Consider the following 23,318-nt stretch of genomic DNA (forward strand, 5'->3'; position numbering starts at 1 on the left):
TTCTTCCATGATAACCCACATAAAGCATGGCTAGTGAGGTATACAGGGCAAAACACTGTTAGGTGGATGTGCTGTAGGGATAACTGCATAACCAAAATTCTTTTGACTTTTACGGAAATAACAGGGTAAATCTGAGCTTCCTCTTGTTGAGGAGGCATAATAATTTGGCAGAATCAAAATAAACCCATGGAAATGTCTTTGTAAAAGTCCCAGCAGCAGTGATATGTCTCCTTTGTTGCCATAATCTGATGCCACAATTCTGTACAATCAGCACAGCTCCTAGAGGAAGAAGATTTTGTATATGTCTGCAAACCTCAATGTAAGATTATATATCAAGCATCATGTCGTACTGTTGTTTCTTCTTCCTCCTGCCACATTTTTTGATAAAAACCACATACAGTGTCAAAACCACTACCCAACAGCATACATAGATGGATGATGAAATAGTTAGAACTTTCTTTTTGGATTCTGAGAATGGCTTTTTAGATTCCTCATAAATGGTGAAAATCAAGCCACCCAGAAGGATTACAGACCAAACCAATACTGGAATGAGTCCCATGAAATTAACAACAATGGTTTTCCTTCCAGATGTGCCCCATCAGGTTTGTTTATGGTTAAAATTGCAAACATCTTAGCAGGAAGTAAACTTGACATGTATAACACTGAGTAGAAGGACATGAAGAGCATGGCAATATTTCCTCTAAGGCAGGTAGCAAAGGATGATTTTATGAGAGCTACTAACTTGACGGTTAACAAAAAGAGACGGATGTTCCAAACGTTACCCCTGTAGAAGAACCGGATTACTGTGGCAATGAGAAAGAAAGGGAAGAACCCAGTGATGACTGCTTCATAGGTCATCCACAAGTGATGTTTATGAAACCACATGGCATTGTACAGCCACTCTCGGAAGTAGGACTTGCTCCAACGGGTCTGCTGGTTTAACCATCTGAGATATTCTATAGGTGTTTCAGTAAGGCACTTGGATCGAGCTGTGTATTTTGTTGCATAGCCAGACTCAGCACCCGGTTCGTTAGATGCCTGTCATCTCCAAAAGTACATTGTCTGCCCAGAAATGTCTGATTGTACCAGTCTTCCATAAATTCATGTAGTAAGGAGTTTCTGTACATTCCCAGAGGTCCTCTAATGCACTGGACACATCCAAAATAAGACCGACAGACCCTTTCTATGTTAAAAGCCATCCAGTATCTTACACTGCTGAGGAAGGAGATCCAGGAATCATACTTGTTTAAAATCTGCAAGAAAAATAAAAGTAACTAAAAATAATTAAATAAAGGTAAAACTCAGCTAAAAATTCCAAAAAAAATCTGCACCATCTTGAGGTCATTACCTAGTGTTTTGTTATTTTATTTGTCTATTTTGGCTTTCTTCCTATTATTGACATGGTCATATTTTATTTTCTCTGATTCTGTATTACTGGATTGATTTGATAAGTGGAGTGCATGTATTGGGACTCATTGATAATAAATATTTTTTTCTACTTCATCATCCTCTGTAATTTTTTGCTATGATTTTTGTTCCTGTTCTTGTTGTTATGTTATAATATTGAGGGGTTTTTTAGGCTTAATTCTCACCTCCTAAGTTCTCTCCCACTCTTTCTTACCATCTAATATTTGAAAATTTTTAAGTCCTATTCTCCCCCACTCTGGTTAATTTCCAACTCATGCAATTCTGCTAATTTTCCTTCTCCTTCCTTCCTACATTTTTGCAATGCCAATGATAAAAAGGTTTGCTCTGGCTTCTACCCAAAACTTGAATCCTGAAATAAGGCTCTATACAAAGGCTGTTGAAAATTATCAGTTTTTTCTTGGCAATATTTCACAATTATCTCCTCTGTCTCAACTTTGTTCAGTTTTCATCTGAATTTTGCATGCTTCCTTTTTATCACCAGGCTATTTCTGTGTCCATCCAGTGCGTTTTCTTTCCCTTCAGTATTACCATGCATATAAATATGTGTTATACAACAATGCAATGCAATTTAAAACTTTAAATTTCAAGTTATATTTCCATATGCTTCTCATCTTTTGCTAAAAGCTAATTGCACTTTTGCAAAGGAGTCATTTTAAACCTCACATATTTTCACATATTTGTTTTCACATATTGATAACAATTAATAACAATATTATTTGTTTCACTAATTGTTTCCACATTGATAGCAAATAATAGGAAATAAATAATTGGAAAACCATAGGTTTTAAATACATAGGTATGAGATGTAGAATCCATTCCCTGCCATACTTCCATTTTTTAACCCTTGTATTAAATGAGTTCCAACATCATTTTATCAGAACATTAAGTTATGGCTCAAGAAGAGGTGGTGGAAACCATACACACATTATATTTCAGATGACTTATCAGCCACCACATACATGGGTTATGACCCAGGATTAAGCAAAGAAATCATAAATTATTTTAATTTAAACAAGAGAAGACACAGTAAAGTGTGTTCGAGGCACATTCTAATGTGTCTCCAGCACCAAAAACAATATGTGGCACAAAGTTTGGTGTGTAGTAAATATATGTTCAAGGAGTCAATGAGTGAGGGTGCTACTAAAAGTGACGCATGCAAAAAGTGAAGCCATATGCACCTGGACATCTCCTCTGACACCTCCAACGTTGGGGTCTTCTTCTAAAACTTTTACCATCTCCACAGTTGAGGCAGAGTCAAGCATGGTGTCTGAATCACAAACCTGCAAAGAAGAAAGTAAAAAGTAAATTAAAGAATAGAAGACAATGAGTGTGCATATAGTCAAAATTGGGCATATATATGATATCTTCAGCCTTATTGTCGCAAGGCCCCAATAAGCAAGTATCACAGGGATGACAGAGTTTGTTATATCGTGGCAAATACAAAAAATTTGTTTTTCAGCAAACTCAATATTTAAATTCATGACATTGCTGTATAGAACAGCTGAAATGATGGGTTAGGTATGGCTCGGAAGGTGACCAGCTTTTCCTGGTTTGCCATGGTTGCTCCCAGTTTTGGCAATGAAAGTCTCATGTCTTAGGTAGCATCCTAGGTTTCCAGGACCTGGAAAATATCTTGGGTTGGTCACTCGAGATGTCTTTTTTTTAATTGCTTTAAATAAGGCTATTAGGCAACTTGTCCCACAGGTCTGAAAGATATCGAAAACTTCTATGACAGTATCGAAAGGAAGGCAGGTTTAACAGTGATTTTTCTCCAGTTTTAACATGGTGAATAAAAGACAGGAAGGCAATTCTCTTAAAACTGGTTGTATAATTCTAAAGCAAGATGTCCATATGACCTTGACTTAGCAAATGACACTCTGTCAGAAAGGAAACTTGCATGACCTTCAGATCATTTTTTATTCTAGAGTATTAAGTATCCATCTAGCCCTTTGTACATAAAAGTAGATGTAAATAACTTAAGCAGTTGTAGAAATTCTAATTGTTGTTCTTAAAAACAATCTTGATATGGGTCAAAGAACACAATTTTGAAACCAATAAAATTATTGGGGTTTTTCTAGGTCATGAACCCCTAACAGACATTTCTGTTTGCACCTTTGTAGACATTAGATTTTAGTCCTGTTAATTGTATTGGAGGTTTTGTTACATAGCTGTAAACTGGATTAAATCCAGAATTCTTCTAGTTTCCTCAAATATATGGCTAAGACTCTCCAACGAATGTTGCCAACTTTTTCCCACTCATCTGCTTTGGAATCACTAACAACAAAGACTGCCCTTGAATATCTCTGGAGGGACTATACCAGGTCTTCCTCACTACTCAGATGGCAGCCAAACTTCAAGAACTTGAACCTTAGGTCTACATCTCCCCATAAAGAAAGGCTCCTTCAGACTCTAGGAACTTCACACTAGCTTGAAACCTCAAAATCAAATTGATGAGGAATAGAAGTAGCTGACATCAACATAACTTTCTTCTGCCAGAAGAAAGATGCCAGATCAAAACTTCATAGTTTAACCAAATGTGAAACACTCTTTTTCTCTTTCTTTCTTTTCAATGCTCTGGCATTAGCTTGGAAAGATAATGCAGTCACCCATCTACCAAGACATTGCTAAGGGGGATAACCTTAACACTTCTGGGGAAATTGAAACTCAGTTACCCAAGATCAGTGAGCAAAACACTTGGCTTAAAAAGATGACTCCTTTGATGAGGTCTTTTCTTGGACTTATTTGGTTTTGATTGGTTTGGGTCTTGAGGGCCATGGCTCTAAAGTGCTCTTCAGACATTGGGAATTATCCTGCTTATAATAGTCACCGCACTCTCCCTGGTGTGTTGTATTCTCTCAAAAGCTTTAAATACATGTTCACAGTCACTAAGTGCCAAGCAAATGTTCCTAAAAATATCTCCTAATTTTTTTAAAGAACAATTCCTTAAATTTTGATCACATTTCTGTTAAGGTGAGAGACTGATCTAAATGTGGAAATTGTTAAAAAGAAACAACAGGCCCAAAATGGAGTCAGTTGTGCTTGGCCCCATGTCAGCAAACCAAGACTTAATATTGAACCTAATTATAATTTAAGCCTCTGCAAGGAATGTGACTTTCAAGCAGTTAATATGGAATTACCTGGTCAGCACTAGTGAGGAAATCTGCCTGATAGAACCCCCAGCTTCTCCCAAAAGAAGGTAACCTTGCCTGAAACAATCCACTTTTTGCTAGAAACTTCCTTTTTCCAGCCCTTTCTGCCAGAAAACAAAACAAAACAAAACAACACAAAAACAAAAAAAAACAAAACCCTTCCATTATGTACAGCTTCTCAGAGCTCCTGTCTGCTAAGATGGGATGCTGCCTGACTCATGAATCATTAAATAAAGCCAGTTATTGGACCTTCAAATTTACTCAGTTGAATTGTGTTTTGTTCTTTAATATTATTCTTTTCTGGGAATGTAGCAAAGCCATGGTAGATATAAATTGATCAGAGCTAACATGTAATGAACCAGCTTCACATCCCCATCCAAACAATAAATGACATGGTTGGCAGATATGGGGGTATTATCTGTAATTCCCATTATTTTGCTAACAAGTCTGGCAGTCCTAGATGGAATTTAATCAAGACTTAGCCTAATTATTTATATCACAGGCAATTATTTTTACAGTTTTTTCAATACTTTATAAAAATAGTAGGGATTTGATATACCAGTTTTGGGAAAAAAAAACAACTAAGAAAATAATTTGTAGAAGCATAAAGTCTCACAGTTGAAGGAGAATTTATACATATGTAGCATGACCCGCTCACATAATAAGTTAAGGAATCCCAGCATTTTAAAAACTGCGTCTGTGTCAGTTTTACTAATTGGTGTTTTTTTCTGAAAAGATTATATACTAATAAAAATGTTGGTGAAAACAACAATTTAAATGCATTATTGGAACATATGACTTAAGGAGTATATAGGGTATCCGCTTATAAAAAGTGAACTCATCACCTCTCTAGATTTAACTAATTATAGCAATTTTAGGGTTAACTTCTGAATTTTAAATTTTATATTGCTTATTTAGAAGCATAATAAATATATTTTCTAAATAAAACCCGTTTATTGTTTTCTTGGCCTTACATATTGGCCCAGCATGGTCTCACTTTTCTAGGGGAAAAAATTTAGACAAAAACTAAGCATAAGTTTTTCATTGTAGAAAATAAGATTTTTCTAATACTTCAGTTTATACTCAAGGGTCCCAAGCCTCAGAAACCTAAACAAATTCCTCCAGTAGCGATGTTTTGCCTCTCTCTTGCCTTGTCTGTCACTGTTTTGTATACGGCTATAAGCCTGGCAGGCCAATAACTAGGGTAGTAGAAAGTGAAGGCATAATTTCAAATCCACCTTTCAACCTCTCAGCATCCAGAGTTTATGGCCACACCCACCTCTACTGACTCAAGCTGGGAAAGGTAAAACCAGAAAGCTAAAATAAGACTAAAAACAACAGGAAGGGGGCAACCTAGAATTAATGTTCAAGTAACTCCGCCTGCTTGTGAGATAAGCAAGCCAAGGGAACTGCCTCTCTGAAATGACTAAACTTGAACCAAACTTCTGAGGTTCTGCATATTTAAATTGGTCCTGCCCCTCCCAGTTTCCAACAGCAAAGTGCCAGAAGTTCTCTGAGAGAGATTGTTCACATGGTGAGTTTAACTGTCAGAAGGGAATGCTCTCAGAAATCTCCTGGGAGGGGTTTGTTATAGTGGGATCAAAGAGTTTTCTAAAGAAGTTCAATTTCTGGATGTTCTTTAGTGATAGAATGCCAACTAGAAAACCACCGTCTACGACAGTCTGTGAAAGCATGTATGTTCATGGATATAACAGTATTAATTTGTTTGTGTGTAAAGGGTATAACTCTAGCCCTTCTTAAAATCAGTCTAGTAGAAACAGGATTTCTAGCTGTCTCCTCACCAATTAATGAGAAGTGTGCAATTTCACGAATGTTGGCTGTTTAGCTCTGGGCTAGAAACTGTGGGAGAAATACACCAGTTCACAAGGAGCTTAACCTCACACTGGGAAAAACCACAGGACTGATTTGCACACAGGAAACAATTGGAGAACAAATCAAAATGTCTTTCTGTCCATGCTGAATGTATCACTGTAATTTGTTTAAACTACATGATCGCCAGTCGTTAAGATTTCTCACTAGGAGATACGAAAATGAGGCAAAGTCACCAAATTTTGACTAAAATGAGTGGAAAATGTCAAGACAAGAAGATGTTATTGGGAGGAACCAGCCACCTCAGTCTTAACCACAGAATCATCAGCTAAATTGCTTAAGACCATGGCTCCCCCTCCTTCACTGTTCTAGCCAAGAGACAGTGCCGCCGCTTTCTCCGGATCTAAAACAGGAGTTGGCAAACTAAGGTCTACGGACAAGTCTGCCTTCCCACCAATTTCTATATGGCCTGGGGGTTAAAAATAGCTTTTACCTTTTTAAATAGCTGAAAAAAAATTGAAAAAGAATTTTTTGTGACACATGGAAATTATATGAAATTCAAATTTCAGTGGCCATAAATAAAGTTTTATTGGAACTCAGTCATGCACATTCAGTTTCATATTATCTATGGCTGCTTTCACACTAAAACAGCAAAGTTGAATAGCTGCAACACAGACCATGTAGCCCGCAAAGCTTAATGGTTTCTATCAGGCCTTTTACAAGCAAGTATGCCAGCCCTGAGCCTAAAAGAATTGGTTGCGGGGCCGGGCTGGGGGTGGGTCTCTTTCATAAAAAAACAAAGAACAAACTAAAAGAACAAGTTGAGATAAAGTATATTCCAAGCCCCAATTTAACTCTACTAGAGGTTTTTAGGATTGCCTCTATCTCCTATTCTTATAATAGGCCAAGATTTGACTATTATAGCAAATCAAGAGGCCGCAATGAAATCTTGAGTTCGGTACCTTACTACTTTTATGACCTTGAACAAACTGTTACCATCATCATGATACCACAGTGACACACTGTATGTAAAAGTACTTGGTAAATTACAAAGGCTCACAGAAAAGTTATATATGCCATTAGTATAGGGTACTAATCTTTAATTGTTTATACTTGCTGAGTAAACCCACTCATTACCATGAACAGGTGACTCAGTAAAGAGAATCACTGAAAGGAACATGAGCATGGATTACATATCAAGAATATCTTACCACAATGAACAAGTTCAAATGTATCCAAAACACCTATAGCAGTTAGATATATAAATTGCTATAAATCTGTTAAATAAGTTGTTAGACTGTAAGTCCATTCCAGTTTATCTCACTGATCTTAAAGTTCATCTACCTCACAACAATTTAAATAAAAATATCCTGTAGAAATATTGTTATTTATTCTACCATATGTTTTTCAACTTCTAAGACCCAAATCTAAAATGCTGACTATCCATGTTTCACTTTTTTAAAAACATATTTCCTTTCAGATTGACTGGTGGGTTCTCCACCTCTGCCTGCCCCTAACCACTTCAAAGGGCACTGAGAGCTACACAGCAAGAGGAAACCTTAACTATTCTGGCTGCCTTCAATGAAGAAACAGGTTGAAAATAAATCAAGACCCTTTCTGTTGCTACTGCCTTCATCCTTTGCCTGCTTGTAAACCTCAATCCTTTCTTCATCTTGACCCTTCATCTTAACCTGAACCCAGCGAGACTATTTCTTTCTACCACATTTGAAATTACTCTTGATTGTGACCCCACTACCTAGTTTCCCTGCCACCACTTAACCACAAAATAAATGGAAAGTCCTCCTTGCTCTTCCTTCCCCTGGGACATTTCTCTAGTGAAAAGGGGTCAGCCAGAACAACAACAACAAAAATTCACAAATAGTTATTTACCAGCAAACCCAATATGGTTCCAGCCCCCTGAAGTCCTAAGAGTACCAGCCCAAAGTAAACACATTACTGAAAGGAAAAGAAAGCACTATGCAAATCCTTGGAATCAGACAGATCTGAGTCCCAATCCACCATCGACCAGTTATATTCATTTGGACTAGCTTCCTAACCTTAGACTCCTTACCTCACCTTTCTAAGTCTCCATCTCTCGGGTGAAAAATATGGATAATTATATCCACATCATAGGTTTATTGTGATGGAGAATTAGGTAATGTATGTATAGCGCTTAAAAGGGCTAGCTCATAGTAAATGCTCAATAAAAGGAAGGCATATATACTAAGAAGTGATAAATCAAAACAAGAGGCACAAACTAAGGACACTAATCCAATGAGGAAAGGAGTTCTTATCATCGCTGTAAATAAAATATGACACAGAGAGCAAAAACTAATGCCTGATCCAATGTCCAACAAAGATAAACATGTCAGTGTACCTGAGAAGGCAATGGAAGAATCCTTAGATTGGGCCATCTACTAAGGCAAGAATTATATTAGAGAGCAGTTTACAGCTGATTACGATTCATTTATAGCATGAATTATATCCTTGGAGTACAATGTATGAAATTTCCTGTAGTAAAGGCTGGACCCATGGAAACTTACAAAAGTATTTGTTGCATCTTGAGTCAGCATCTCTTCATTGACTTTGACCCTGCTGAATGTGATACTACTTAAAATAGAAACATAATCTTTCATTTTGGAAGTACATAAATACATATGACACAGTTTTATCTGTTTAATATAGGTCCTAAGAACTGCATTGTTTGATGAAAAAGAGTACATATGACTGGTAATTTGTGTGGGACCATATGCGTGCAGAAGATGGGGGAAACCAAAGAACTGGGACAAAAAATAACCTTCACGAAAATAGAATATTGCACACAGTTGACCAAAAGCTCAATCAAAATTGACAGCGCATGGTCATTAATTATATTAAACAGACTTCTAGGACTTTATCAATATTACATGATATTTTCATTTAAAAAAATCTTTTTCTATTTATTTGCATTCTGGATAAATAGAATTTACATGTAAGCACGCAGCTAAATTTACCAGCTTCAGATTAAGCAGCAAATACATAATGGCGAATGATGGGAGTGGCAAATACAAAATCATAAAATCTAAGAATTTTAGAGCTAAAAAGCCCATTTGAAATTAATGAGTAAAATAATTTCAGAAAAAAAAAATGTCCTCACAGGAAAAGAAAAGATAATCTTTCTTTTGGGAGAGAGGTGAAGAATGGGGAGGACAATCCTCTCTTATAGTATTTGGTTTATGGTATAAGATCTCAAATCTAGCCAATGGAAAGCCTCTAATTCTGGACACCTAAACAATTTGGCATTTCTTTATTACTCTTCTTGAAAGAGATTAGGAAGATATATTCCTTCTTTGGTAGAATGAATTACCCAAATTGTTATAAAATAATTCTTGTCTCTGGTCAACCTAGAATATCTTCAAAACATTGAATTTTTAAAAAAAGGAATCATTTGGTTATTCTCCTTTCCTTTTTAGGAAGGCTTAAACATAAGTGAAGTTTATAGAAGGTGTAAAGCAAAGGTGACAAGCCAGCTGGAAAAGTGAGAAACCAAATGTTGTCACCTCTAAGTCTTAAGCAATGAAACACCCTTATTCCAAATGTTTGGAATTCTTATTCTAAAAAAGGGAATCAGGAAATCCTATAATGGTGGCCCTTAAACACCAATCTAAACAACTAAGTTGAATCTAGATTCAGATTTTCCCTTTCCTAGTTCGATGTGCTCTTAATCTTATCCTATAAAATGAAGAGTACAAAGAAACATATTATATAACATTCTCAACATCGGCCCTCAGAATATTTAAGTTACTCTTGGACTTCCTATATAGAACAGGAACCAATCAAATATTATATACATTCAATTCTCATTATTCATAGTAGCTATGTTCTACCAAGTTTCTATGAACAATGAATTAGCAAATATCAAAATTTGCTTCCAGCAGAAATATAGTGTTAGAGTCCTCCAAGCCTCTGATCACAATATTTTTGTCTAGTGATTATGTCTAAACTTTTTTTATTTGTGTTTCTGTTTTAAAACACACACACACACATGATTCATTAACAGTGAACTCATGTCCAACTATAACTACACTATAACTCATGCCTGAGTAAAGCTCATCTAACAAACCTATTTTCTCCATAAGGCAATTATAGTCTTCGTGTGTCACGAACCCTGGATAGCACTTTGACACTGCAGTTGGGGACCATTTTAAACAAAAACATGGTATTAAATAAACTAAAGGTGTTACTCGTTTACTGTCTAAAAGCTGAGAAAAGAAGGCAAGCATAATCTTGTTTGACTTTAGCAGGGAACGTGCACATCGGGCAAATCAAATCTTTTGCCACTCTGCACGTGTCTGCAAATGACTACAAAAGCACTGCAACTGTTGACTTTGAGGTAGCGAATACAATTTAGTGAGTAGGTTAATTTACAAATACAGAATTCATAAATAATGAGGGTCAACTCTACTATTATGAATGATTCAGTCTTACTTTTCTCCTGCTCAATGAATCTTGGATACCTAGGATGCTACCCGATTAAGTTAATAATAAAGTTGTCTCCTATATACTTTCCTTTTAGAAAATATTCGTATTTACAATAAGTCCCCTACCTATGGACGAGTTCTGTTCCAAGAGCGTGTTCGATAAGTCCAACTTGTTCGTTAAGTCCAACAAAGTTAGCCTAGGTACCCAACTAACACAATCGGCTATAGAGTACTTTACTGTAGTAGGTTTATAATACTTTTCACACAAATAATACATAAAAAACGAACAATCACAAAAAATAAAGAAAACATTTTTAATCTTACAATACAGTACCTTGAAAAGTACAGCAGTACCAGCTACATCACTGCTGCTTTTACACTTGCTTCTGGACATCCTGGGGTTGAAATAAAGATACTGTTCTACTGTACTCTATACAGTACTGTACAGTAAAGTACACAAAAGGACAACCACTTGTAGAGGATGCACGCACATGACAAGGAACGCCAGACACATGAACTAACTTATGTGATTGGACATGTGAACACATGTTCGCATCTTTGAAAGTTTGCAACTTGAAGGTTCGTATTTGGGGGACTTACTGTATTAATACAGTTGTCTCCTATATACTTTCCTTTTAGAAAATGTTCATATTTACAGTATTGTATATTTTCCACCTGGGAAATCCCTAATGCACACTTCATGAGATAATTTTTCCCTTTCATCACACAGACTGATAGCCATTTACATTGTAAAATCCATGTTCAGTGACAGGAGATATGTTAAAGCAATTAAATAATCTAGATGTCACAGGATACTTAAAGTCTTCTGATATTGTAGATTAAAAAATGATGCAAAAAGGCAAGTATAACATAATTTAAAATTTCTTCTTTTAAAGAGTTTTTTGGTGTGGACCATTTTTAAAGTCTTTATTGAATTTGTTACAATATTGCTTCTGTTTTATTTTTTGGTTCTTTGGCCACAAGGTGTGTGGGATCTTAAGGATCACTGACCAGGGATCGAACCCACACCCCCTGCATTGGAAGGTGAAGTCTTAACCACTGGACTACCAAGGAAGTCCCTCAAATTTTTTTTTTAAAAAGAAGGGGACTGTTTTACCTTGCGGTTGTTGTTTCATCTATATTTTTATTTTTTCTAACATACCTGTTAGTTTTCTAATCTTATTTTATTTTTTACTCTTTGTTATTGTTCTGTTCCTTTTTTTCTTTTTTTTTTTTGCCGCCCTGTGCGGCTTGTGGGATCTTGGTTCATGAGCCAGGGGTCGGGCCTGAGCTTCTGCAGTGGGAGCTCCGAGTCCAAACCACTGGACTAACAGAGAACCTCAGACCCCAGGGAATATTCATTGGAGTGAGGTCTCCCAGAGGTCCTCATCTCGGCACCAAGACCCAGCTCTACCCAACAGTCTACAAGCTCCAGTGCTGGAAGCTTCAGGCCAAACAACTAGTAAGACAGGAACACAATCCCACCCATCAAAAAAAAAATGAAGCAACAACAAAAGTCACAGATGAAGGAGCAAGGTAAAAACCTATAAGACCAAATAAATGAAGAGGAAATAGTACCATGTGTAAAATAGGTAGCTAGTGGGAATCTGCTGTATAGCACAGGGAGTTCAGCTTGGCGCTCTGTGACGACCTAGATGGGTGGGAGGGGGGTGGGGGAGGGAGGCCCAAGAGGGAGGGGATATAGGTATACATATAGCTGATTCACTTCATTGTACAGCAGAAACTAACCCAGCATTGTAAAGCAATTATATATCAATTAAAAAATAAACTTTAAAAATTAAATTAAATTTTAAAAAAAGAAGGGGAAAGAAGAGAGATATATGCTGGAAAGTATTATATTTGACAATCTATGTTTGAGTCAAGTATTTGCTGCAGATGATTTTAATTTTGCTTATTGTGATTTGCTACATTTTTAAAAAACACACTGCCTTAATCATGTGTTATTTGGGCAAATAAAAAAGCTAACATAAATACTAATTTGAAAAGATAAGAAAGACTTTTGCCCTACCTTGAGCCATATCTAGCCAGATCAGAATCTGTCCTTCTTTGGAAAAAAAAAAAAGTTTCTCCAGAAAATACTTTGATTCAAAATTAAGAAAATCTTCCTCATTCTCCTCTTTATTTCTCATTCTCCACATCTTTGTTTTGTCATTTTGTTATTTTTCTTCTTCTGTTTTTCTATCTTCTCTGTCTCTGAAAGGAGCCACTAGCATCATAGATGAATTCTCTACCACATTGCATTTATCCTAGACTAAATCTTCCCTCAATATTCCAGGTCAGTATTAATTATTTGAGGGGCTATAAAACTGAGACAGTAGTCAGTAGAGAAGACTAGAAATGACAGCTGAGAGAGATAGAGGAAGAGGTGATAATTGATAAAGATTGGTCTGCAATAGACCAGAGGATGCCTACCCAGAGAGCCCAGGAGAGTAGATGGAAGGTTACCCTTGAGATAGGAAGGGTACCTTTGAAACTGTAAGCAGGAGAGAGTAAAGAAGATCTTGACAGCCTTCAGAACACGTATTTTTGATATTCTCTTTCATAGGAGGCAAGATCACAGGTAGTTAAGCAGGGAGGAGTTTGGGTAAGGCCTTGGCAAAGTGGTGAAAATATGAAATAATAGACATGAGAACAATAAGCAAAACATTTACTCAAGATCAAATCAAATAAAAAGAGTGCTGACCAGTGCTGAAGATCCAGCTGTAACTGGAAACCAATCATTTAGGCCATCTCTCTGCACAGTTAAACAGTGTTCTCTAGCCAGGTTAGCAAGTATGAGCAGATGGTCAATTTCTTCCCCTAGCCCCCATTCTCTCTTGTGTATTAGCACCTGAACTTTGCTTCCTTCCATCCCTAACCAACTTGAACTCCACATTCAATCACTTGTAATGCTCAGGAGCCAATAACCTCAACTCCTCCCCCTTTGTCTTTCTGTGGCTTCTGCTCTGCAACTCTTGGACCTTGGGTCAGTCAGAATGGAAGATGAGAGTGTATTTTTTATTCAGTATTTATTGAAGTATAGTTGATTTACAATGTTGTGTTAATTTCAGGTGTACAGCAAAGTCAATCTGTTATACATATATTTAAATTTTAGACATTTCCACTGCTATAGGACGAGGATGGTTAAGTATCTGGGAATTTGATGAAGGATGACCAAATGGAATTTACTGGTCTCAGAATGCCAAAAGATTTCTTTACCCTGTTTAGATGGTTGGAACGGGCTGAGAGTCTACAAAGGTTTCAGGGCCCAGTTAACAGTTGCTGCTAGGGTCAGTCTATCTGGAGGCTTCATCCTGAAGGAAGGAAATTTCTCAAGCCTGGTTAGGTCTGTAGCAGGAAGCCTATTCTAACATTTCATATTTTATATTATTTTTTCCTGGACAGGTACAATGTCAAATTGTCAAGAATACAACCAAAATTCAAAACAAAAAAGATGGGAGATGTAGATTTGGGAAGAGCAGGTTTAAAAAAAAAAAAAAAGGAAACCCCACACAATGACTTCTTGATTAGAAATAACAAATGTAATGATGGTTTTAACTAGAATTAAAGGGAAAATATCAAAATAGATGTTCTCTCCTTTTAGGTTTCATTCTTCAAATCCTCTGCAAGTTTCCAAGTCATCCCTTCCTTTAAATATTTCATTTTATTTTCTCATCTGGGCCTGAAGTTGCAAAAGGCAAATATGTAAAAATGTCCTGAGTTAATTACAACTACCTAAATTGTGATAGTTCTAGAAATTAGAAGAACTTGGGAATGAAACTCTATAAACTCCCTAGAAGGGAGATTAATATGCAGATGGTATCAACTTAAGAAATGCTTCAAAACTCTTCAGAGATTAACCAAATTCACTCTGTGGTGGGCATTGACATGTACTATAGTTTTGAAGTAAGGACTAGATGATCATATAAGAAAATAACAATAGTATTGTCAGCAAACTTTTTAATAATATTAACAATACCATTATTAACAACTTTTGTTAAGCCCCTTTGGATACATGATTTGAAATAATTATCTCAAACCCTTTATGAGATTAGTTTCTTGTATCCAGATAACCGAGGTTTGGGAGGTGGTCTTGCTCAAGGTCAACCACCTACTAACAACTGTGATTAGAATTAGAGTCCATTTTTATCCCATTACACAAAGAGACCCACTGGGCATCACTTCATGCCCATAAACACCCCTAAAAAATATGATGGGTCCTCTGAAAACTAGAATTTTACTGTCAACAGAAGGCTAAGAGTGTCCAGTGGATTTTGTAAGCCAGAGACATTTCTCCCTTCTTGATATTATTATGACCAAAATCTAATAAAGTATCTGCAGAAAATTACAACTAGAAAACTTACAGGAAAGATTGGTTCAACATGGTGGAGTAGAAGAATGTGCGCTCACTCCCTCTTGCAAGAGCACCAGAATCACAACTAACTGCTGAACAACCATTGACAGGAAGATGCTGGAACTCACCAAAAAAGATACACCATATCCAAAGACAAAGGAGAAGCTGCAGTGAGATGGTAGGAGGGGTGCAATCACAATAAAGTCAAATCGCATAACTGCTGGGTGGGTGACCTACAAACTGGAGAACACTTATACCACAGAAGTCCACCCACTGGAGTGAAGGTTCTGAGCCTGACATCAGGCTTCCCAACCTGGGAGTCTGGCAACAGGAGGAGGAATTCCCAGAGAATAAGACTTTGAAGGCTAGCAGGTTTTGATTTCAAGACTTCGACGGACTGGGGGAAACAGAGACTCCACTCTTGGAGGGTACACACAAAGTAGTGTGTGCATCAGGACCCAGGGGGAAGGAGCAGTGACCCCATAGGAGACTGAACCAGACCTACCTGCTAGTGTTGGATGGTCTCCTGTAGAGGCAGGGGGTGGCTGTGGCTCACTGTGGGGAAGGACACTGGCAGCAGAAGTCCTGGGAAGTACTCCTTGGCATGAGCCCTCCCAGAGTCTGCCATTAGCCCCACCAAAGGGCCTGTAGCCTCCAGTGCTGGGTTACTCCAGGCCAAAACACCAATAGGGAGGGAAATCAGTTCCACCCATCAGCAGAAAAGCAGATTCGTTTTACTGAGCTCTGCCCACCAGAGCAACACCCAGCTCTAACCACCACCAGTCCCTCCCATCAGGAAACTTGCACAAACCTCTTGGATAGCCTCATCCCCCAGAGGGCAGACAGCAGAAGCAAGAAGAACTACAATCCTGCAGCCTGTGAAATGAAAACCACATTCACAGAAAGATAGACAAAATGAAAAGGCAGAAGACTATCTACCAGATGAAGGAACAAATAAAACCCCAGAAAACCAACTAAATGAAGTGGAGATAGGCAACCTTCCAGAAAAAGAATTTAGAATAATGATAGTGAAGATGATTCAGAACCTCGGAAAAAGAATGGAGGCAAAGATCGAGAAGATGCAAGAAATGTTTAACAAAGACCTAGAAGAATTAAAGAACAAACACCTAGAAGAATTAAAGAACAAACAAACTGAGATAAACAATACAATAAGTGAAATGAAAAATGCACTAGAAGGAATCAATAGCAGAATAACTGAGGCAGAGGAACGGATAAGTGACCTGGAGGACAGAATGGTGGAATTCACTGCTGTGGAACAGAATAAAGAAAAAAGAATGAAAGGAAATGAAGACACCTAAGAGACCACTGGGACAACATTAAATGCACCAACATTCGCATTATAGGGGTCCCAGAAGGAGAAGAGAGAGAGAAAGGACCAGAGAAAATATTTGAAGATATTATAGTTGAAAACTTCCCTAGCATGGGAAAGGACATAGCCGCCACCCAAGTCCAGAAAGTGCAGAGAGTCCCAGGCAGGATAAACCCAAGGCGAAACATGCTGAGACACATAGTAATCAAACTGACAAAAATTAAAGACAGAAAAATTATTAAAAGCAACAATGGGAAAACGACAAATAACATACAAGGGAAATCCCATAAGGTTAACTGCTGATTTCTCAGCAGAAACTCTACAAGCCAGAGGGAGTGGCACGATATATTTAAAGTGATAAAAGGGAAGAACGTACAACCAAGATTACTCTACCCAGCAAGGATCTCATTCAGATTCGATGAAGAAATCAAAAGCTTTCCAGACAAGCAAAAGCTAAAAGAATTCAGCACCACCAAACCAGCTCTACAACAAATGCTAAAGGAACTTCTCTAAGTGGGAAACACAAGAGACGATAAGGACCTACAAAAACAAACCCAAAACAATTAAGAAAATGGTAATAGCAACATACATATCGATAATCACCATAATTGTGAATGGATTAAATGCCCCAAGCAGAAGACACAGGCTCGCTGGATAGATACAAAAACAAGACCCATATACATGCTGTCTACGAGAAACCCACTTTAGACCTAGAGATACATACAGACTGAAAGTGAGGGGATGGAAAAAGATATTCCATTCAAATGGAAATCAAAAGAAAGCTGGAGTAGCAATTCTCATATCAGACAAAATAGACTTTAAAATAAAGAATGTTACAAGAGACAAGGAAGGACACTACATATTGATCAAGGGGTCAATCCAAGAAGAAGATATAACAATTATAAATATTTATACACCCAACATAGGAGCACCTCAATACATAAAGCAAATGCTAACAGCTATAAAAGAGGAAATCGACAGTAACACAATAATAGTGGGGGACTTTAACACCTCACTTACACCAATGGACAGATCATCTACACAAATGGACAGATCATCCAGAGAGAAAATTAATAAGGAAACACAAGTTTTAAATGACACAGTAGACCTGATAGATTTAATTGCTATTTATAGGACATTCCATCAAAAAACAGCAGATTACACTTTCTTCTCAAGTGCACACGGAACATTCTTCAGGATACATCACATCTTGTGTCACAAATCAAGTCTCAGTAAATTTAAGAAAATTGAAATCATATCAAGCATCTTTTCTGACCACAACGCTATGAGATTAAAAATCAGTTACAGGGAAAAAAATGTAAAAAACACAAACACATGGAGGCTAAACAGTATGTTACTAAATAACTAAGAGATTTGATCAGAAGAAATCAAAGAAGAAATCAAAAAAAATACGTAGAGACAAATGACAATGAAAACATGATGATGCAAAACCTATGGGATGCAGCAAAATAAGTTCCAAGAGGGAAGTTTATAGCAATACAAGCCTACCTCAAGAGAAAAGGAAAATCTCAAATAAACAATCTAACCTTACACCTAAAGGAACTAGAGAAAGAAGAAAAAACAAAACCCAAAGTTAGTAGAAGGAAAGAAATCATAAAGATCAGAGCAGAAATAAATGAAATAGAAACAAAGAAAACAATAGCAAAGATCAATAAAACTAAAAGCTGGTTCTTTGAGAAGATAAACAAAATTGATAAACCTTTAGCCAGACTCATCAAGAAAAAGAGGGAGAGGACTCAAATCAATAAAATTAGAAATGAAAAAGAAGTTACAACGGACACCGCAGAAATACAAAGCTTCATAAGAGATTACTACAAGCAACTCTATGCCAATAAAATGGACAACCTGGAAGAAATGGACAAATTCTTAGAAAGGTATAACCTTCCAACACTGAACCAGGAAGAAACAGAAAATATGAACACACCAATCACAAGCACTGAAATTGAAGCTGTGATTAAAAGTCTTCCAAAAAACAAAAGTCCAGGATCAGATGGCTTCACAGATGAATTCTATCAAACATTTAGAGAAGAGCTAACACCCATCCTTCTCAAACTCTTCCAAAATATAGCAGAGGAAAGAACACTCCCAAAATCATTCTACAAGGCCACCATCACCCTGATACCAAAATCAGAGAAAGATACTACAAAAAAAGAAAATTACAGACCAATATCACTGATAAATATAGATGAAAAATCCTCAACAAAATACTAGCAAACAGTATCCAACAACACATTAAAAGGATCATACACCATGATCAAGTGGGATTTATCCCAGGGATGCAAGGATTCGTCAACATATGCAAATCAATCAATGTGATACACCATATTAACAAACGGAAGGATAAAAACCATATGATAACCTCAATAGATGCAGAAAAAGCTTTTGATAAAATTCAACACCCATTTATGATAAAAACTCTCTAGAAAGTGGGCATAGAGAGATCTTACCTCAACATAATAAAGGCCATATATGACAAACACACAGCAAACGTCATTCTCAATGGTGAAAAACTGAAATCATTTCCTCTAAGATCAGGAGCAAGACAAGGATGTCCACTCTCGCCACTATTATTCAACAAAGTTTTGGAAGTCCTAGCCATGGCAATCAGAGAAGAAAAAGAAATAAAAGTAATACAGATTGGAAAAGAAGAAGTAAAATTGTCACTATTTGCAGATGAAATGATACTATACATAGAAAATCCTAAAGATGCCACCAGAAAACTACTAGAGCTAATCAATGAATTTGGTAAAGTTGCAGGATACAAAATTAATGCACAGAAATCTCTTGCATTCCTATACACTAACAACAAAAGATCAGAAAGAGAAATTAAGGAAACAATCCCATTCAGCATTGCAACAAAAAGAATAAAATACCTAGGAATAAACCTACCTAAGAAGACAAAAGACCTGTAAGCAGAAAACTATAAGACACTGATGAAAGAAATCAAAGATGACACAAACAGATGGGGAGATATACCATGTTCTTGGATTGAAAGAGTCAATATTGTGAAAATGACTATACTACCCAAAGCAATCTACAGATTCAGTGCAATCCCTATCAAATTACCAATGGCATTTTTTACAGAACTAGAACAAAAAAATCTTAAAATTTGTATGGAGACAAAAAAGACCCTGAATAGCCAAAGCAATCTTGAAGGAAAAAAATGGAGCTGGAGGAATCAGGCTCCCAGACTTCAGACTATACTACAAAGCTACAGTAATCAAGACAATATGGTAGTGGCACAAAAACAGAAATATAGATCAATGGAACAAGATAGAAAGCCCAGAGAAACCCACACACCTGTGGTCAACTAATCCATGGCAAAGGAGGCAAGGATATACAATGGGGAAAAGACAGTCTCTTCAATAAGTGGTGCTGGGAAAACTGGACAGCTACAAGTACAAGAATGAAATTAGAGCACTCCCAAACACCATGCACAAAAATAAACTCAAAATGGATTAAAGACCAAAATGTAAGGCCAGACTCTATAAAACTCTTAGAGGAAAACATAGGAAGAACACCCTATGACATAAATCACAGCAAGATCCTTTTTGACCCACTTCCTAGAGAAATGGAAATAAAAGCAAAAATAAACAAATGGGACTTAATGAAACTTAAAAGCTCTTGCACAGTAAAGGAAACCATACACAAGACAAAAAGACAACCCCCAGAGTGGGAGAAAATATTTGCAAACAATCAATGGACAAAGGATTAATCTCCAAAATATATAAACAGCTCATGCAGCTCAATATTAAAAAATCAAACAACCCAATCAAAAAATGGGCAGAAGGCCTAAATAGACATTTCTCCAAAGAAGACATACAGATGGCCAAGAGGCACATGAAAATATGCTCTACATCACTAATTATTAGAGAAATGCAAATCAAAACTACAATGAGGTATTACCTCACACTGGTTAGAATGGGCATCATCAGAAAATCTACAAACAGCAAATGCTGGAGAGGGTGTGTAGAAAAAGGAACCCTCTTGCACTGTTGGTGGGAATGTAAATTGATACAGCCACTATGGAGAAGAGTATGGAGGTTCCGTAAAAAACTAAAAATAGAATTGCCATATGACCCAGCAATCCCACTACTGGGCATATACCCAGAGAAAACCATAATTCAAAAAGACACATGCACCCCAATGTTCATTGCAGCACTATTTACAATAGCCAGGTCATGGAAGCAACCTAAATGCCCATCGACAGATAAATGGATAAGGAAGATGTGGCATATATATACAATGGAATATTACTAGGCTATAAAAAGGAGCAAAATTGGGTCATTTGTAGAGATGTGGGTGGACCTAGAGACTGTCATACAGAGTGAAGTAAGTCAGAAAGGGAAAAACAAATGTCATATATTAATGCATATATGTGGAATCTAGAAAAATGGTACAAGAGGGAAGAGGTATGGGAACATATGTATATGTATAACTGATTCACTTTTTTATAAAGCAGAAACTAACACACCATTGTAAAGCAATTATACTCCAATAAAGATGTTAAAAAAAAAAAGAAAAGGAAAAAAAAAAGAAAAATGGTACAGATGAACCGGTTTGCAAGGCAGAAATAGAGACACAGATGTAGAGACCAAATGTATGGAAACCAAGGGGGGAAAGCAGGGAAGGGGTGGTGGAATGAATTGGGAGATTGGGATTGACATATATACACTAATATGTATAAAATAGATAACTAGTAAGAACCTGCTGTGTAAAAAAATAAAATAAAATAAAATTCAAAAAAAAAAAAAAAAGGAAGAAAACTCACAGGAACCCTACTAACATTCTAAAAAAGAAAGCCTCAATGACAGCTAGGAGAGGAGAAACCCAAGAGTGTGCAGGCAGGGAATTAGTGAGAGACACAGCCTGTCTGATTTTCATGCAAGCAAACGACATCACAAATGTTTTCAAAGTTCAAGTTGCAGTGAATGAGGTAATGCTGTTTGGAAAGTGAAATAAACATGACTTAGGTTTTGCTCTGGAAAGTTGATCTCCCCCACCCTTTTTCATTTTCCTATTCTTTTTCTCTGTGTCTAAATTTTGAATTCCTTATCCTGTTAAATCAAAATTGTTTTCTCCATTCTCATTTTGCCTAGTCTCTGTGAAACACTTCCTTGGGCCTGCAGATTTTCTCAAGACACTTCTGCTGGGACAGACGCTGTTTTTTTGCAAGGCTGGTGATTTTGAGATTGTGGAAAATAATGTTGGACTTGACTTGGCACATCCAAGGTGGCAGAAAAGGTAAGATAGGGGAAGAGAAGAAAGGACGAGTCTCCTGTTCAAAATAATCTTGATTTCCAACCAGTAACACTGCACAAGTTAAGCATTTTCATTGTCTTAACCATTTCATAAGATTTTTTTTTCTCTCTTTTGGAATGTGCTTTCAACAGTCATGCTGTTTTCAGATGAACTGAAAGGAGTACTGTGTTAAAGGACAAGTCATAGCATATGACTGGAGAGCTACAAAAGATGCTTTATTTAAATGTATGTTTGTCCTGGCAGATGTGGAAACCTACCTGTACGTAATCCACACTTCGTCCCAGTGCCCTGAAGGCCCTGTACGTGACTTTTCTTTTTCCACCCCATTTTTGCTTGATGCAAAAATGTCTGTTGGACAAGACCAACTGGGTGACAAGTTGTGAGCTTTCTTTATGTGACTCCTCTGTCTCACCAGGACCATTCACGTGAAAGTTGTTCTTCCAGATATAAGTGGCTGATTTGTCCCTGCCCATGACTTTACTGAAGATGTCCATCATGTAAAGGTCATCTTCCGAGTTTCCATCTATGACCATGACAACTTTAATTCCAGGGTAGGTTAGCCTTTTCACGGATTGCAAACATTTCCATAAGTAGTCTGGATCTTCTTGATACACAGCAATGCAAAGAGCAACAGTTTTGTTCAAGTTAACGGGGATATTTCAGTATTTTTTCAGTGCTCCAAAAAGGCAAACAGGTTTTGAATAAGGACGTGTAAAGCTAAAAAGGCACCATATGGTCCAAAAGATAAATAGTAATCATCTGTATGGATAAATTGGTAGCCAACAATATAAGAAACTATCATTCCAGTGAGGAGAGAGGCTCCAAAGAGTGTGGTTCCAGATATTCTCAGGAAACTTAGAAACTTCTCACAATGCATCTGTAAAATAATCACATGATGCACTTGGTCAACCACTCTTGTCCCAGGCTTGTTACATGCATGGTATCACAGGGAGAGCATCGGACTAGAGGCACTCCAGGAGTTCTAACCCTGAGTTTCTTTCCTTTTTTTTTTTTTAAACTTTCTATTTTATATTGGAGTATAGCCAATGTTGTGATAGTTTCAGGTGCATAGCAAAGTGACTCAGCCATACATATACATGTATCCATTCTCCCCCAAACTCTCCTCCCATCCAGGCTGCCACATAACATTAAGCAGAGTTCCCTGTGCTCTACAGTAGGTTCTTGTTGGTTATCAATTTTAAATATGGCAGCGTGTACATGTCGATCCCAAACTCCCTAATTATCCCTTCCACCCACCCTTCCCCCCTGATAACCATAAGTTTGTTCTCTAAGCCTGTGAGTCTGTTTTTGTTTTGTAAATAAGTTCATTTCTTTTTAGATTCTGCGTGTAAGGGATATCATACGATATTTCTCTTTGTCTGACTTACTTCACTCAGTATGACAATCTTTAGATGCATCTATGTTGCTGTAAATGGCATTATTTCTTTCTTTTAAAAGGCTGAGTAAATTCCATTGTATATGTG

General features: G+C 37.0%; 1 pseudogene; it reads right to left on the bottom strand.

Annotated features, from left to right (window-relative positions):
• Positions 1 to 325: 325 nt before the first annotated feature.
• LOC133076956 (hyaluronan synthase 2-like) lies at positions 326 to 22,711 on the bottom strand (annotated as a pseudogene).
• Positions 22,712 to 23,318: the final 607 nt, after the last annotated feature.

This window comes from Eubalaena glacialis, chromosome 17 (genome assembly GCF_028564815.1).
Source record: "Eubalaena glacialis isolate mEubGla1 chromosome 17, mEubGla1.1.hap2.+ XY, whole genome shotgun sequence".
NCBI lineage: Eukaryota > Metazoa > Chordata > Mammalia > Artiodactyla > Balaenidae > Eubalaena > Eubalaena glacialis.